The sequence below is a fragment of the Acomys minous genome (genome assembly GCF_964271855.1).
Source record: "Acomys minous genome assembly, chromosome: 7".
Classification (NCBI taxonomy): domain Eukaryota; kingdom Metazoa; phylum Chordata; class Mammalia; order Rodentia; family Muridae; genus Acomys; species Acomys minous.
The window spans coordinates 83,024,621-83,043,544 of NC_140488.1; the positions used below are offsets into that span (position 1 = coordinate 83,024,621).

At 41.6% G+C, this 18,924-nt stretch overlaps 1 long non-coding RNA gene across 1 annotated transcript in view; it reads right to left on the reverse strand.

Annotated features, from left to right (window-relative positions):
* Nucleotides 1–8,783: 8,783 nt before the first annotated feature.
* LOC311602282 overlaps nt 8,784–18,924 on the reverse strand; it is a 126,198-nt gene continuing 116,057 nt past the window's right edge. Inside the window, exon 3 of the long non-coding RNA XR_014780714.1 lies at nt 8,784–8,838. This is a non-coding gene — a long non-coding RNA (uncharacterized lncRNA). The remainder of the gene's footprint in view (nt 8,839–18,924) is intronic.

An 18,924-nucleotide genomic window follows, 5' to 3' on the forward strand; every position in this document is an offset into this window, starting at 1 on the left:
CATTAAATTTCTAAAAAATAAAAGTATAAAGCTGTTAAATTTAAGATTTTTTATTAAGGTTGAATTATATAAATGGACAGATTTATAAATTTACTAAACATCCCTAAATTAAGTTTCCTTTTCACAAACAGGATTATAGAAAATGTAATCCAAACAAACAATAATATTCAAAATCTTGGATTATTAAAATACATCTTTTGTATGGTTAGTATGTATACTATCTGTCTATGTGCAATTACGGTTTATTTTTACATAGTGTACTTATTGCCACATTGGCTTATAAGTAAATGCTTATGTAAACTAAAGTTGTCAGCTTGGATTGGGGCAGGGCCAGACAATGCAGAGGTTCCTCCATCCATCATGTATGCCAGTTGAGGCCATTTCAGGTTTAAGTAGAATTTTATCTCCTGGATGGAAAATTCCTTGGAAAATGTACCAATTCTCTTTTAGGACCTGAGTCCAAGATACTTCAGCTCACTTATTTAGCTTCTGTTAAACTACCTGCTTTGCAATGCTACTTCTCCAGCTAACATCCTGTCTTAGCTTCTGTTGAACTACTTGCTGGTACAAGCCTACCCCTGAAGCTGCAGAGGAAAATGTCGGATTGTAGGGTTTGGCTCTAAAGACCTCTTGCTCTTGAGATCAGTGCTCCCAACCTTCCTAATGCTGTAACACTTTCATAATGATCACCATATTGTGGTGATCCCTACCCACAAAATCATTTTCATTACTACTGCATAACTGCGTTTTCACTACTGCTATGAATCCTAATGTAAAGGGTTTTTTCTGATTATCTTAGGTGACACTTATGAAAGGATCACTAAAGGGGTAGTGACCTACTCCTTGAGAACCACTGCTCTAAATGATAGGAGCTACACTTAGGTCTCAAATACTGGGGTACTCCCGGTCAGCTGGAATAAATACTTTGGATATATAAAAACTGTGTTTGAGTGATCATCTCAGTGGGCTGTGTACAACACGTTTAGCATCATTTTGGCTGACAGTACTCTAAAACATTAAGAAAAAAATAGAGATAAAAGACTAAAGTGTATGTAATCAATGGGACCACATAGGTAAAGCATATAGAGATTTGTAATACTCCTGAATCTATCTTTGGGACAATACTATGAGTTTTAAAATATTAAACATCTATATTGGATTTCAAGGACAATACTTAGGTAATGGTACAGCACTGGTCAAGATGTTCTGTCCTTGATCCTCATCTCCATTATTGTTCTACACGGTGGTATCTGTTGCTTGAAGGTGTAGATTAAGTGTAAGACAGGATTACTCTTACTCCTGAGTAATCGTTTCCTATTAGACAATTACTCTCCCATGATATACTAAGTTCTTTATTCCAAAGATTAAAAAAATAACTTATGCTAGTATATATATGATCACAAACATTTAAAGAATTTAGGAATTCAAAAAAAAATCATTACTGCCTCTTTAAAAGCAAACAGACGGGGTTTTCAAGATTCATATTTTATGAGAAAGAGAGAGTAAGAGAAAACACCAAAATAATTTTAAGTTGTCATTTGGAAAACCCAAATTGATACGTATGCACACATTTTACGGTTTTCAGTTCATCTTAATGTGTTACAACATAAAGTTATACTTTAAATTATTCATCACTTTAGTTAAAAAATATGATAGAAAATTACTCATCTTTTTAGTTTAAAAATATGATAGACATAGTTGCCCAGCTTTATCCTGCTCTGCATGCCTTATTCTATTTTTGACTCATTGTGAACAGTAATAAAAATAAAAGATTTTCATAATAAAATGTTTCAAGGTACCTGCCATAATGATAACTTAAATCTTTAACAAGTAATTAAAAGCAAAATCTATTAATGCAAATTGCCTATTTTTATATTGGTTATCTAAAAGGCTATATGTTTTTTTTGCAAACATAAGCAACTGAACATTCCTTTAAGACTGACTCATTAAAGTTGTTTTCTAAAATTTGTAATAACAATCGTAATGTTAAGATAGGAGTATACTGAAAAGGATTGTTTACAAAGAAATATGATTATAACCTAGTTAAAATAATATGTAACTTAAAAACGTTTAAGGGTTAATTCAATACCCTAAGACATACAGCTTGTTTTTATACAATATTTAAAGTATTGATCTGTTCTTAGTATTCATTCAGTATATGCACATTTAAAACCTGTTATCTATATAATTCCTTACTGTCTTCTGGTTCTTCCTGCTGTATGTAATTTATTTTACTCATGTGTAATGATATAAATGTACATGTTAAAAAGAAATATGATAAAACATTTTTTCCTAAGAAAGAAAGTATTATTTAGTTTAGGCTCAACCTGAACTTTCCCTTCTCCTGGCTTAACAGGAATAAGCTATACTGTCTATCAGGTGTTTTCTTTTGTATGTATATACCTAATGGGGAAAAAAGCTGATTTTAGGCCACCTACTAATTTTAAACCCCTTCTTTATGATGCCCATTTACTGATGTAAATGGTATGCATGCAAGAAAAAATGCTTGCATTGCATGAGTTATTAGAGAAAATGAATACTCCTCATGACACCATTGGACAACTGACCAGAGAGAAACCATAGCAGAAGGTTTGGTCTAGACCCAGTGTTCTCCGATGGGGCTGGCAGTGAAATTATTATGTAGCATAGGCTTTACCTGAACTGCCCATTCTCCTAGCTTGATAGGAATAAATTACCCTGTCTATGAGGTGTTCCCTTATGTGCACACACATTTACAAATCAGGTGGTATTGCAGGCCACCGCATCATTTTGAACCCTTGCCTTGTGTTGTCTGTTTCCTGATGTGAAATCTGAGTATGTGTCAGAACTACCCTGGGGGACAATACAAGTTAGCAAGTACACTTCCTAAGAGAGTTTTAAGACACGTGAGAAAACTCTTACCCTCACATGATTTATTCCTGAAAATGTATGACCATCATGATATAATTGAGACATCTGCCCAAACCTATTCTCATGCCCAGGAGTCCTCATATGGACGTGCTATAGAGCCTCTCTAGAACCTACTGAGAGCACTGGCCAAAACAGAGTGACAGAATTAGAGAGACAAAAGATTCCTAGATTGCATAGATGGTCAGAGGGTAGCCATAATTAAGATTTGAAGGGAAAGGATGGCTTCACACCCTAGAATTTTTACTCTGCTACTTTTTTTTTTTTTACAAATATCCAAGCACCTACAAAACTAATGTAGCCTACAAGAACATGTACCTGAGAGCTTTATCCAAAGAAAGGAACCAGAGTGAGTAAATAGCATATCAGGACAGGAAAAGAGCAATCTAAGTTTTTTGTTTTTGTTTTTTGTTTCTGTTTTTGAGACAATGATCATGGAACCACAGATATGGGCCTGCATTAATATATACGGTACATAAATTATTAAGATACACAAATATGTGAATATTTATCTATTTAACATTCATTTTTTTCTCTTTTTAAAAGATTATTTCTGATACACTACATGCCAACCCCAGTTTCACGCACCTCCTCTCCTCGCAATATAGCCCTCACCCCCATCCATTCCTCTGTTTCCCTTCAGAAAAGGGCAGGGCTCGCATGGATATCAACGAAATATGGCATCTCACGTTGCAGTAAGACTTTGCAACTCTCCTCCTATTAATTCAGGAAAAGTCAAACCTTGGAGGAAAAGGAACCCAGAAGCAATTGAAACAGTCTGACACAGCATCCGTTCCCACTGTTAGGAGTCCTATAAAGAGACCACTGTGCAATAGACGCAAAGGACTTTCTGGACTGGCTGCTGCTTCTAGTTTCGACAGAGCTCTAAGGACAAGCTAACTCTCATTTTTCTCCTAAAAGATGTTGGGAGTGAAAGACCATGGTCTGTAGGAACCAGAAATCGTAGCTTTAAGGAGCACAGAGGGGAGAAGAAGCAGGACAAAACACAGGAGGACCAGTCACGCAAAGAGTGATTATTCAAAACCTTCAAGCATGTTTCTGACTGGAAATATGAGGCCTGGTAAACAGGACCTAATGCGCATAGTTAAACTGCTGCTCAGTTTATGAGGGAAGGGGATTCTGTGTTAGAGGCAAAAGGCCTGGAGTCAGAAGAATAAAAGACGCCAGGCAACCCAGAAGCCATGTCGATAAGTCAGCAAGCAGCAGTCGTTGTGTACCTCACATCAGTCTGCAGGTTCACAGCAAGCAGCCCATTGGGTTTTAAGGGGGATAGGACCCCAGTTCTTCAAGGCTGCATTCCTGTTCAAGGCAATGTCAAGCTGAGAGACCTTCTGTGGAATGGAGGGAATTGTCTCCTTAGAGAAAGCATAGGCTCAGAATCCAGGCTCTGCTGCCAGGATCGAGAAACTCCAGCTTTGCGCACCATGTGAAGTTTGCCAGATGACCTCCTCCGGGTCTGGAGAAGGATGGGCTTCCTATGGAGACTGGTCCTTACCAAGCATTTCTCAGCTCTGAGAGTCCAACCTGGAGTAGAATTGGATACTATGAGGCACACTGAGGCCAGGGAATAGATGCCGACCTTTAAGTAACAAGACTGAGGCGAGTCAGGGTTCCATGTGTAGCTGGTGGTCTCCTGTGTCTACAGGGCAGAGGCCTGAGAATCACTGTTCCTGGTAGGGAGGTATTAGAACAGTGGGTCTCAACCAGTGGGTCTCGAGCCCTTTGGCGATCAAACATCTTTTCACAGGGGTCCCAGATCAGATAGTCTGCAAGTCTTCTGTTTACATTAAGATTGATAAGAGTTGCCAAATTACGACTAAGAAGTAGCAATGAAAGAATTTTATGGTTGTGGGTCACCACAGCATGACAAATTATATTAAAGAGTTACAGCATTGGGGAGGTTGTGGACCAATGTACTAGACTGAGGTTTTGAACTTGTAACCTTTATTTCCTGTAGCAAGCAGCACCTGCCACCCCTGGCGAGGAGGGGAGTTCTAGGAAAGCAGAAAAGTTTACCTGACAGCTGAGAAGGAAATTGCAGACAGAAGAAGATTTGCTTCCAACCTGGAGCAAAGTGTGTGTTAGGGTCTAGGGTTTGAGATGGTACAAGGAGCGGAGGGAGGTAAGGCATGGTGGATGGGGTAGGAATTACAGTGGCGGCTTCAGAAGCTCAGGCTTCAAAGCTCTGTGTGCCAAAGACTGGGGGGGATGTGGGGGTGAGGAATATTAGGTCTTAGTGAAGTCTAATAGGCATCAGACTCTCCCATGCTGGCTCCACTGCAGTGGGGGCCATAAGAACCTGGCCCTGCTGTCAATCTTCAGAGCCTGCCCCTGGCCGGATGTGGGATGTGGCTTTCCTTTGCTTCCGGTGGGGAGGGGAGGAAGTGGGTGTTAGTGCCCATGGCGCGCGGATAGCCAAGAGGTGCTGCCCACAACGAGCTGCCTGCAAGTTCTGAAAGAGTTCCGCGGTCAAGGTAGGGACCCTGAGTTTCCACCAAAGAGTGTACACCATACAATACCCATGGGAGCGGTGCTTTCTTTCAGGAGTCAGTAGGCTTCTCCTGGGAAAATATCGGATGCAAGCTTCCGGAAGGAGATGGGGACCCCGGGACCATGGTTTTAGAAGAGAACCCTGATTCTCCAAATGGGGGCTTCTATTTCACAATTAAAGCAAAGCTTTGGCTTCTAAAATAGTAAGAAGAGAACGTGGAAGAAATACAAGTACACACTGACCTGTCCTGGCACTGGATTCTAAAATTCCCCCAGTCAGAGTGCAAAGCTAGGGAGATGGACTGGACTTAATCACCACGAAAACAGGGAGTTGAAATTTTTAAAAAGGGAGATGTGAGCTTTAAAATGTGTTTTAAAAATACTCATAAAAATGAGATGAATCAAGAGAGTACAAGCATTGATCACTAAACCCCCAAAATCAGTTCTAAATGTTTCGCTTGCAACCCCCACCCCAGAAAAATAAGACAGTGTAAAAAGCCATGAAAAGTAGGGGGCGTCCGTGCCAAAAAAGGGGTGGTGGGGTGGGATGGCTGAGGGCGTCTTAAGGAAGAGGGACTCTGAGTCTTAGGGCAGCCACACCCATCACGTGAAAGTAGGAGGGGCCATAAAGTGGGAGATCCCATGAGGGTTAGGGTTGTTCAACACTAGGACAAAAGAAGGAGCCAATAGGGGGAGACCCTATGAGGCTTATGTTAGCCAAGATCAGGCTTTGGCAGTCTGTGGGAGCCCTAAGCAGGAGAGGCTATGAGGCTTATCCTAGCCATGCCCTGCAAGTGGGAGTCACAGGGATGTATAAGTGGGCAGTCCTGTGATAATTAGCGTAGCCACACCCTGCACGTGGGAGTCACAGGGAGGCATAAGTGGGCTGTCCCATGCTAATTAGCATAGTCACCCATGCAGGAGTGAGTCCCAGGGAGGCATAAGAGGCAGGTCGTGTGCTAATGAGCATAGCCATGCCCTGCATGTTATAGGCACAGAGAGGCCTAAGTGGGAGGTCCTGTCCTAAGTAGCATAGCCACACCTGGCATTTGGAAGTCACAGGTAGCCAAAAGAGGGAAGTAGTGTGAAAATTAGCTTAGCCATGTCCAGCATGTGGCTATCACTGAGTTAAAAAGAAGTGACTAAATAGAGCAATGGGTGAGGGAAGTGGGGAGAGTGTCATTCACATATGAGGGAAAAAAGACACATGAAAATGTGGGATCAATTCAGAAAGAACAGAGCCACTTAAATCCTGGTACCTATGTAGTACAACCTGGCCATTTGGCCTGACTAGCCACAGTTATTGTTCCCAGGGTGTTTTCAGCCCAAGAGGGCAAAGATTAGTGTTGTGAATTTCAGCACCTCCCTCACATCTTGGTGTGTGTAAAAGTAATCCGTGTAGTCTGAGTGCATATGTATTTGTGTGTGTGCCCCAGTGTGTGACTGCATGCTTGTGGAAACCAGAGGCCAACTTAAGGTATTTTTCCCCCGGGTACTCTCTGTCCTGCTTTTGACATGGGGTCTCTTCATGGCCTGGATCGGGCAAGTAGGTTACCTTTGCTGGTTGCTGAGCCCAAGAGATCCTTCTGTCTCCACTCTAGCACTGATAATACAGTTCAATCCACCACACACAGTTTGATTTTTAAACATGGATTCTGGATCTAAAACTCAGGACCTTAGACTTGCACGGCAAGCTCATTGTGGACTAAGCTACCATCCCAGTCCATCGCCATGTCTATATATTTCAGGCCAGAGATAAAATTCCTCGTTTGATACTACTGTAGGGCCTGGAAAAAGGAGGGTGATGGTTCTGTGCTTTTTGCAGAGCTAGGAAAGGAATCTCAAGGATGGTGGAAGACACCAAAGAGCATTAAAGAATTCAAAGCTATCTGCACCCAGTCGTTTCAGTACACTGAGGCCTCTGATGCTCTTATCCAGGCCCCTGCACATTTTTATAGGGCAAGGATGGTAGAAGAGTTCCAGGTATGAGTAGAACTGAGGGTAGTCAGATACCTATGTAAGTCAGACCTAATGAAAGCTGGTGAGAACAGGAGCCCAGTGTATTCTCACAGCAGTGTTCTTCTGTAAATGTGGGAAAAGAAATGTTAAGGAAAGTCAGGATGTTTGCTGTTCTAGAAGGATAAATTTTTCTTTCTATATTGATCACGCAGTAACTTATTAAGCCTGGAGTTTCCTCTAACCAGCTAGCTACCTCACAACTGCCACAGAGAGACTGTGGTTTACTTTTAAGCGGGAAGCACTATGCTGGGCAGATTCTGAGGTCCTGTAATCTTAGTACCTTTAAAAACACAGATAAAAACCTATCACTTGGTAATCTGGGGACTCTCAGGGCTGCTTCTGCTCCTGTTACTACAGCCACTTACTCAGCAGCATCTTGCCTTAACATGACTCCTTTCTCTCTTCTCCTACTGTCCTCTGCTCAGCTGCTTTCTCCTCTCCCCTCTTATCTTTCACACCCAAGTCCAGGAACCTAACACCCCGCCCTCCTCTGTTCTATGCAGCCATAGGCTTCAGCACCTTTATTTAGCCATCATGGGTAACCGAGGACCATTCCTTATCATCACATGGTTACAGGAGATAGTTCACCATTCATAGGAATGCCCATGTGCAGGAGGTAACCAGATCTCAAGTACTGTAATAAGCATTTAGACATACTTCCAAAATCTCCCCCTTTCTATCTGATTAGAGAGGCCATTTCTAAACTAAATGTAGTACAAATAATTATGGAACAATCATGGAAAACAATAGGTAAGACTTATATACATAATGTCTAGTTAAAGGGTAGTTGGCAACCTTAAAGAAAATATTATTTATCCTATTTAAGTGAGCCTAACGTTTTGTATCTAATTTATTCTCTATCCAATCTTGTGCCTGTGAATCTAAAAACATCTATCTAGATCTTAAAGCATCTTCTTAACTCCCAAGCAACTAACCATAATTGTGTAATATAACTATTTGGCCTTCAACACTGCCATAGGCTTGTGAAGGAATAAAATTAATTACCTTAATGAAGAGGAAGTGCATGCTAGCAGCATCCTAAAATAAGAAATGACAGAGACAGTTCACTGATTGGACAGCCACACAAATATTCGATAGTATTGGAGCATCATCTTTAGCCTTTTGGTAAAGTATAGCTGACAGATATATCTGGGAAGGAAGAACTATTTATGATTTGCTTACCCTGTCTTGGCATAATCGGCAGTCAGCACAACCTGCATCCAGGCTTGCTCATTTTAGGCAGAATTCTGGCTGTGTTATGAAGAAGGGCATTTCTTTTTCCAGTGGCTTTTTTGGTACATTTGAAGCTGTCTCCGTATGGAAGTTCTTTGATGCTCATCATCCTTGAGACAGGCTGCTGGGGGTGTTTCCAGGAGCTGGTATGTCTCCTTGTCAAAGAACCTGAAGTTAATGAAAATGTCATTAAGTGCCATTTTCTGTAGGTATCTAAGGTGTTTGAAGGCCATCTATTTTTTCATTTTTACATAAGCAATCTATAGATTCATATCTATCCATTAACTCTAGGATGGATATTTCTATGATAAATTAGACAAGTATCTGTCTTGACCATGAGTTGACCAGATAACAATTAACTTGCGTTATTGAAATTTTCTAAATTGTTTATAATAGCATCTTTAAAATTACCAGAAGTGAACATTGAATTATAAGTGAGTTGTATGGGTACAAAACATATCAAAGTAGGAATGTGTTTTGGTGTGTGTGTGTGTGTGTGTGTGTGTGTGTGTGTGTGTGTGTGTGTGTGTGTGTGTGTGTTTGCATTTGTGTGAGTTCATCACAAATAAAAGGATAAGCCCACTGCCCAGAGCAGTAGAAAAGGCACTATTATATTTTAAAATCAACTTTCAACTCACTTAAGCATATCCTCGGGATCTTTTGCCTGGGTTTCTATATTTGCTGCAGCTGTTTTCATCTCACCCCATTCTACATATGGAATGGATGGTTCTGCCTCTCAAATGTAAGGAAAGGAGCCTTTGAGTTTTGGGAACTAACTTAGGCTGGCATGTACTCACATTTAAAAGGATAAGCTGGCTGCCCAGAGCATTGTGTCACCTCACCTATAGCATTTGTCTGTGGGAAGCATGAAGCTTGCATGTTCTTCTCCCAGCCTAGTTTTGGGTCCTCATATTGATAGGTGGGGTAGCCCAATTTAGCCAAAATGCCATTTGTCATGATTTCTCTCAGTGGAAGCCCTATTTTCTGCTTTTATCTTAATTCATTATAAATTATTCAGATTACATCCCCATTGTTATCCCCTCACTTGCATCTTCCCATTCCCACCCCTCCCCTTTTTGCCCAATTCCCCTCACCTAGCTCACTGACAGAATGGGACCTGCTCCCCCACCATTTGACCTAAGCCTCTCAGGTCTCATCTGGATAGCCTGCTTCCCCTTCCTCTGTGTGCCACCTGGCCTCCACACCTAGGGGAATGGGTCAAACTGTGGGCACCAGAGTTCCTGTCAGAGGCAGTCCCTCCTCTCCTCTCAACTTGTAAGGAAGCCTTATTTTCTATTGAGACTGGCTGGCATTTTAGGGCAGTGTGACATCATCTTTTCCTTATATAAATCTAAGATTGATGAGTAACCATCCTCTAAGTCAGTTAGGACATTATTATCCACTTTTAAGAGAAATCTTGCATAGTGACTCTAAGGAAAATTTTGTCATTTTGAATACTAGAATGTCTTTGTAAGTAGTTTATCAGCAGGCAGTCGTGCTCTGACATACTGTGTAGGACAGGATGGTTGAGAACTTACACAGACCTGCCAGTCTCTGCCTCCTTTGTGTTTGGGATTAAGGGCAAGTGCTACCACTGCCCATGTTCAGATATGTCACCTCAATGCCATATCATTTTAACTCAAAACATTTCAAACAAAAGTCAAGCAAAGGAACAAGAGAATTCCAAGTTTCAGGCCAGTTGTTAAATCTCATATTGTAACATCAATGTCCTGCCCATATATTTTTTTTTGGAATTTAGTTGTTGGTAAAATGGGACCTGTTCCCTCAATATATGACCAAAGCGTCTCAGGTCTCATCTGGATAGCTCTCTCCAGAAATAGCTGACAGACATCTTGCAGTTAGAGAGCCCTGACCTCTAGCTGCTATCACCTTACTAGTTTCTTTTAGACAGAGTTCTTTTTTCCTCCCTTGTTATCATTGTTCGTAACTTAGTATTACTTTCTACAGTTCCGTCCCTACTTTAGTTCATGTGGAACTTCTGTAGAGAGGGCACAAAAACCATGATCAGCATTGCAAACAGTGCAACCAGGTTAGGGACAACAACAACAAAACGAAGTCAGAAAATATCCAAACCCTCTCTGCCATGACACTTCCTTTGAACTGTAGTTGTAGGCCTAACCCTTTCTAGCCTGTTTTCAACCCTGAAGCTCTGCCTGTAGGCTTTGGTTCAAGAGATATCATAGCAGACTCTGTTGCCTAACCTCTGTCAGCTTTGTTGGAAGCAGCAGCTTCGCTTAAGAGAGCAGCACCATTCAAATACATTGTATATTGGTTCCCTACCCTTTGGCTTAGAAATCATCTTTCACTCAGAATTTCTGGGCTGTAAAATTACATTCACCTCCTGCATTCATTTACCAGTAGTTGTAGAAAGAAGAATTATTGTATCTGTGTTAATGACACAGTAACTCAAGAAGGCTGTAGTTTTCTCTAACCAGCTAGTTTCCCTAAAGACTGACACAGTGAGACTATGGTTTATTTTGAAACTATAAGCACTTTGCTGGGCTTCTTACCTAATATCTTTAAAATACATATAAAAAGCAATCGCTTGGCAATCAGATGAATCCCTGGGGGCCTCATATCCATCAGTCTGTTCCCACAGCCACATACTGAGACCCACCTTGCCTTACCTAAACTCCTTTTTCAATTCTCCTTCTGTTGTTTGCTCAGCTGCTTTCTCCTCTCATCTCTGGAACCCAAGCCCGGGACCTCAATTCTCCCCATCTCTCTTCTACCCAGTCATAGTCTTCAGGACATTTATTTCGCTATTCAGAGTAATTGGGGAATGTTCCTCAACACCACATGGTTATGGGAGAGAGTTGATCACTTAAAGCAATGCCCTTGGCAGGGTGATACCCAGATCTCAAGGCACTGATATTAGCATTTGAAAGCATAGGTGGACCTTCCTGCAACATTTTGCAGTGTAGAAAAATGCTTATAGGTCATTGTTTTCCTGATCCAAGTCACTGTTACCTAAAGTACTGCTTTCTATTCCTGTCCACAGCCATCATGCCCAGAGGAAAAAAGAGTAAGGCCCGTGCTCGTGAGAAATGTCGCCAGAAGCAAGATGAGGCCCAGGGGCTAAATGATGCTCAGGCAAAGGCAGCAGAGAAAGGAGAGTCACTTGCCTGCTCTGACCAAGCTTCAGGAGATGCTGGGCCAAGTACTTCTGCTGCTGGCTTCCCACAGGGCAAGGCACCCACCACCAATGCTGATATGCCTCACAAAAGGTCTGGTAAAGGTGCAAAGGGCCAAAGAGAGAAAAATGGTAGTTCCTTTAGGGCCCAACTCTCCGCTGGAAGCAAACACATGGATCTTTTATCAAAGAAGGCAGCATTGCTGGTGTCATTTTTGCTCTGCAGGTACAAAATTAAACAGCCTGCAAGGAGGGGAGATATGCTGTTTGTTATCAACAAAAGGTTCAAGGAGCACTTCCCTGAGATCCTTGAGATAGCCCGCCAACAACTGTACATGGAGTTTGGCATTGAGATGGAAGAAGTCCAGCCCAATGGACAGGCCTACATGCTTGTCAGCAAGCTAGATTTCAAGGATGATGTTGTGAGTAGCAGCACTGAGTTGGATGTTCCAACAGGGGCATTCTGACTCCCCTCCTCAGTGTGATCTACTTAAATGGCTACAGTGCCACAGAGAAGGAGGTCTGGCACTTCCTGAATATGTTAGGAGTCTGTGATGAGGTCCCACACCTCATCTTTGGGAATATAAAGAAGCTCATCACTGAAGATCTAGTGGAAGAAAAGTACCTGGAATACTGTCAGATTCCTGACAGTGATCCACCATGCTATCAGTTCCTATGGGGTCCAAGAGCCTATGCTGAAACCAGCCAGGCAACAGTGAAGGACTTTTTAGCTAAGATCAGTAAAGCCATGCCCAATGCTGCCTTGTCTCCTTATGAACAGGCTTTGATTGAAGAGGTAGAGAAGATCCAAGCCAAATCTGCATACAAACCCAAGACCAAAGGCAAAGCCAAGGGACATTCTAAGAGCAAGTAAAGATCCTGCTCCCTAAGGAAATAAAAGGCAGCCGCCCCTCCCATGGGACTGGAAAGGTCTACTCATCATTTAGCAGATAAGTTGTTGATAAAGTTATGGGGTGTTCTAGCAAAAATGTAAACTTGGCATTAGAATATATGTTGACAAACTTTAAAGACTGTGCCTTTCTTTCTGTTCATCAAGCTGAATGTTCAAATTTTGTATTTACTTGAACTACAAACTGGAACATGGCATTTATAGAGGAAAAATCTTGGAAACAGAAAAAAAGTATGTAACAGAAATAGTTCAGAGTGACTAGAGGAACGGTTTGTCATTTGTAGATTTGTTTACTCAAGTTATCTATTTCAAAATTAGAAATGTATATTTGCATTTGTTTTTGATATTAAAGAATGCATGAGAAACTCAATCACAGTGAATAAGATCTTCTTTTCAAGGGGTTGCACTACCTAAACATTACACATCCATTCTTGGGAAGTCTTCAGGCTTTATACTGAAGATGTTTATGGAAAGTAGATGGAGCATCTGCCCATTCCGTGGTAGAATCCAGAAGAAGCTCTCATTAAGCATGAGTATGGCAACTGATCCTCTTCTCACTGAGGTAAGAAACATGTTTCTGTGGCGTTGGGCAGAGAACATTTTAAAATAACTTTTTAAACGAAGTTTTTAGATAGTTTCTTTTATTGCTATTGCAATGGTGAATATTCTGTGGCATCTATTTAAACATGTAGAAATATAATCTCAGGTAGATAACTATCAGTGAATCAAATCATGCTTATATTAATGAGGCTCACATTTTATGAAGGTCAGACAAGGCACCTAAATTGCAAAGTGCTGTCCACTCAGTAGTGTTTTCTCAGTCCAACAAGAAGAAACTTCTCAAATTAATTTGTCATTGTTGCTCAGGTTTTTCCTGTGTAGGTACAACACCTGTCTACTGTGGGTCTCTGCACCTATCTCCATCAGCTGCTGAATGAAGACTGTAGTGCCTGTTTCCTGTCTACAAGCATAGCAGCCTGTCGTTTAAAGTGACAGGGGTTGGCTCTCTCCCATCCTGTGGGTCTCAAGCTGGGCCAGTCATTGGTCTGCCATTCCCTCAATCTCTGCTCTTTCTTTATCCCTACACCTCCTGTAGGCAAGACAAATTTTGGTTAAGTGTGTATGGTGGGGAACCATGTAACTGCAGATGGTGAGCTGGCACAAGAATGAAGTTGAGGTGTGCCCTGAGACTGAAAATTTTCATCTTGAGACAGGCAGAGGCAGGTGTTGGTCCATTCAGTCACTGTTCTGGGCCTGCCTGTCCCAGTTCATGTAGTCTACCTCTGGCAGCCTTGAGGTGGTCACATAGCCCGGTGACCAGGTTGTAGTATAAATGTCCTCTCTCTTGTTATAAGGTAATGTTCAGCAAGCATTCCTCTTCAGGCAACTAAGGCATTGTCAGCACCTTGACTCTAGCCAACGATGTACATTCATCCTGAAAGCCTCCACCTGTACCTCAAAAGCATGAATAGCATCTGTTTCACCCAATGAAATGAGTTGTTTTTCTGAAACTGTCCCCAAAATAGGCTGTTTTACAGGCCATGCAGCTAAACTCATTAGTGTATATAACCAGAAAGGGTTGACCAGTTATAGATTGTAATGGCCACAAGCCTCAGTTTTGAGAGAAGGGATATATTTACCAACACAGTATCTAGACAGGGGCACACTCTCTCTGACTTTAGTGTCTTATTGGTTTTTTTTTCTTCCTGGATTGTTGGGAAATCCTAACAAAAGATCTGCTTATATATCAACAGGTATTATGAAACTAGTTAGCAGGTGTTTGTTGAAGAGCCTGTTGTAAGGCATGAGGGGACTAGAGAAGGGAACTGTAGAAATTTTAGCTGACTGTCTATCTCGTAGTTTAGGAAGAGGAGGAAGTGGGCTGCCAAAAAGAATTTCAAGTGGAGAAAGTCCCTCTTTGTGAGGAGTACCTTATAGGAGGCCAAAGGGAAGAAAGATAGCCAACGTTCACTAGGAATAATTGCTGTAAAAGCCTCTTTATAGTAGTAACCTTTGCTATTTCCAATCTGCTAAGAGAAGCCTCTCCTCAACCCAAGAATGTATCTGCAAATACAAGGAGGTGCTTTATGCCCATTTGGCCTGGTTTCACTTCTGTAAAGTCCACCTCCCAGTGTTCTCTAGGCATCTTGCCTCACACTGTGACTCTGATGGGTACAATGAATGGTGTTCCCATAGTTATTTGGACACAACTTTTTTGGGGATGTTGAGGAAAACATTTCACTGCTATCTAAGGAGTATCTGAGATTTAAGGCTCTAAGAATGGGACCTAAGGCCTCAAATGGAATCAGTGTATAGCAAAACATCATTAGGAAGCATTTCTTTGATTTTTTTTTACCTGTCATGTTTGGTTCTACCCTATGAGCCAGCTCCATCCAGTATCTGGTTCCTGGCAATCCAGGCAGTAGATAGCACTGGCTGTCTCACCTGGCATGGGCTCCCTCTCATTGCATAGGACTCAAGTTCACCAAACATTGACTGGTCACTACCACGAATTCTGTAGCACCATTGTCCCAGCACATCATTTAGCCAGGACAGAATTTATGTTGAAGGTTTTGTGACTGAGTTGGTGCCCAAGTTTATCTCTCTGTAGCCTGCAGAGTAGCTTCTCATCATGGACATGTCTAGTCATTATAAGGGTGGCTTCCTCCAGCAGCATAGGAGAGCAGGTGCAGAGACCCACAGACGGACATTATGCAGGGACAGTGGTAGTTGGAGGTTTCCATCCTCCTGGAAATAAGAGAACCTCAGGGACTAGTGGGAGGAGACATTGTGGGAGTCAAAGCGGATGGAGGATGCCAGGACAACATAGGCCAGGGAAACATCCAAGCAGAGCTTACATGAGCTCTCTTCTGGGAGCTTAACACACTTAAGCAGCAAGCATGGAGCCTCCAAGGGTCTACACCGGGTCCTCTGTTTGTATTTTATGGTTGTTGACTTGGTGTTTTTGTGGGCCTCCTAAAAATGGGAGCAGATGTATCTCTGACTCAGTTGCCTGCTCTTGAGCCCCTTTCCTACCTACTGGGTTGCCTTGTTCAGCCTCCATAGGAGAGCTTTTGCCTTCTATTATTTTATCTGTTAGGCTGTTATCACTTGGAGGCTTGCTGTTTTTTGAAGAGGAAGGGGAGGGGGAGTTTTGCTGGAGAGGAGATTGGTAGGGTAGCTGGGAGGATCCGAAGGAGGGGAAACTAGTTGAGATGTAGTGTATGAGAAAAGAATATGTTTTCAAGGGAGGAAGGAAGCAAGGGAGGGAGGCTAGTAGGATGGAAGGAAGGAAAAGATGTTCTTCAATACAATTGCAGTAGAATTTTTCTTTCAAAGAAAAAAATTTAATAGATAATAAGTTACCAAATAAAATTAGCACACAAATTCCTTATAAACATAAGCAAGAATAAAGATATTTAAAGTAATTTCATATTAAAAATAAGTTATGGAAGATTGTCAGGTTGTGCCAGGGTTGGGTCAAGTTGACTGTAAAAGATGTATAGAAATGTATGCTATCTTGGTGAGTGCTATACAATCCCTTGTATTGTCCCCATCTGGAACCCAAAGTATCAACAAGCAGTAATGCCTATCACTTCTCTCTTATGTGAACTGACAGTTCAAGGCTTGGTGCTTGTTGTGGGGTCTGCTTAAGTCCAACATAGCCCAAACACCAGATTAATGCAGGTATCATAAATGCATTGTAATCAAGGTGCTACTGATCAGTCAGGGCTGCAGACAGACCTGGGACCTGAACGTGTGATGCTGAAGGGATGTCATACAGCATATTCATGGATGGGAACACAAAGCATGATGGGTGCTGTTGCATTGTCCAATCCTATTCTGATATAAGGGGTTGAGCAAGGGAGTTTCCACCAATTAGGATAGGATTTGGGTCCTGGACCTGGGAACATGAACTTGTTTCACCCTTTCTCAAAGGGAAATTATCCTTGAGATTTCTGCACTCCAACCACTGTCTCCTTCCAAGTTGTCCCTGAGATGGCTGGACTCATAAAACTGTCTCTTTATGACAGAAGCTGTTTTGCCTATTGGGAGTGCACAGCTCCCCTAAGTCTAGGGACTTTGAATGTTGTTTCTCCCTATGATTAAATGGAGTGTGCTAATGAAATGGTAGTACTTAGAATAAGATTTGTTTGCTTGTTTCTAATAGTCCCCTCTTGTCTTTGTACCTAAATGAAATCTTTGATGCAATGCCTTATAATCCACTAAATAAGCAGTTGTATTGTGCCCTCAAAACCACATGTTTGATAGCGTTAATGCATTCTTGGCAAAAATGTGAAATGAAATGTACCACACAAGAGGCATAAGGCATAACCAGGAGGAACAGCACTAAGGGTCCAATCAAGCTGAGGATGAGAGTGGATAGCCATGGGAACCAAATGCAAAACAACGCAAACTGGAACCAGTTTTGACTATTCATCTTGTCCAGTTCCCTCTGCAAGAAATTGTCTTTAGCCTCCCTTCTCTGTGAGGCTGTGGTGGAGCACACACTTATTCCCAGAACTCGGTGCCGGACAGATCTCTGCATGTTCGAAGACTGCCAGGGCTAAAAAAGAGAGACTCTGTCTTGAAAAAACGAGAGAGAGAGAGAGAGGGGAGGGGAAGGGGTGGGGGGTCGAGGGGTATTTTCCTTAATTCTGGAGTCTCCCTAAAACTCCTGAATGGTTATTATAGAAATAATAATTTCTTCAAGCTATATAGCTATATAATGTCTTTCTGTTTCACATAAAGCAGGTTAAGTTCCCTGCCATACTGTAGAACTATTTTACTTAATGAATTCATCAGTTGACACATCTTGACTCATTTCTGGTATGTCAGTTGGCATTACAGGTATTCAAAAGTCTCTTACCTCAGAGAGTTCCTTTTGAATTAGCATTTGAGCCTCTTAGGTGGGACTGTGGATGATATTTTTTTCCTCTGTAACTACTTGTAGTTGACACTCGGCTGTTGTTATTGGGGCGCAGGAAGGCGGAAAGGCTAGTCAAAGGGCAGGCAATGGGGCATTTATCAGAAGCATCTGATTAGCTGACCCAGCTGAAAGACAGGGATCAATCACATAGGCTGGATGGTCTGGTTTTCATCAGCTCTCCCCAAGTCCAGAGCTCAGCCCTTTGCAGGCCGCAGCTGATCCCTGTGTGGAGTCCATCAGCCAAATGAAAATCCGCTGAGACAAATACAGACTAGGTACAGAATTAACATTTCTTAGGAATTGGGTAAGGTGAAGAATCCCAAGACCAAGAGACAATTCTCATTTTTCAGGAACAAGTAGGTGTACCTCTCTAAGTCATTCTCCGAAGCGTACAAGAATTTTTTAAGTTTACAAAAAGAGATAAATTTCAGATATGTTAGTATTACCATTGTTTGTACTCTGTATTGAAATCAACTTTCTAGAAAAGACAATAGATGCCTATCATTTTGTCATAGCAGAAGCTTGGGAAGCAAGTACAAATTTTGAGCTTATGCCTATGATATGATGGATCAGTAGTGGAATGTCTTACTGTAGGTAGACTAAGAACTTATCAGAATTCCATTGATTAATGTTAAAGGTCTGAAAACTGAAGCCTTAATACAGTAGTACCATAGCAAGGGGAGGAAATCTGAAGAATGTTGTATTTCTATTATATGTCTTAAATTATTTTCTTATCGTCATTTAAAGTGTCCTATTCTCTAACATCCTAATATGCATTTATCAATCATAGAATATCTTCTTAGGCCCTAAAATATTTTCTTAGACTCTCATAATTTAAGCTTCTGTATCCCCAGACCTTAAATAAACATTAAATATTTTTTCTGTCTAATTATTTGCCATGAGTAACAGGTGGTTGATTACTGTAACAGTCATTGTAAAGTGATAAAGGAATAGTAAAGAGTTACTTTGAGACCTGTTTTCTGAGTCTGGTAAGGAGGTAAATTGTATCAGGACCTAGTAATAGTAACTGTAGGAGACCAAGGCTTGAAGCCTGAATTTTACACAGGAAGAGGACTGAAAAGGTAGCTGAAGCCTTGGTTTCTGCTGTTAAATTGCTCTTCACACCCCTCAGAGACCTGAGAAGGGTAAATTTCACCTAAGTAAACAGGAAATGCAGAGCAATCAGCTTCCAAATCTATTGATAATGACACAGATGGACCAGCTACCTGGGCAGCCAGTCACTGAGGTTTCCTCTGTGGC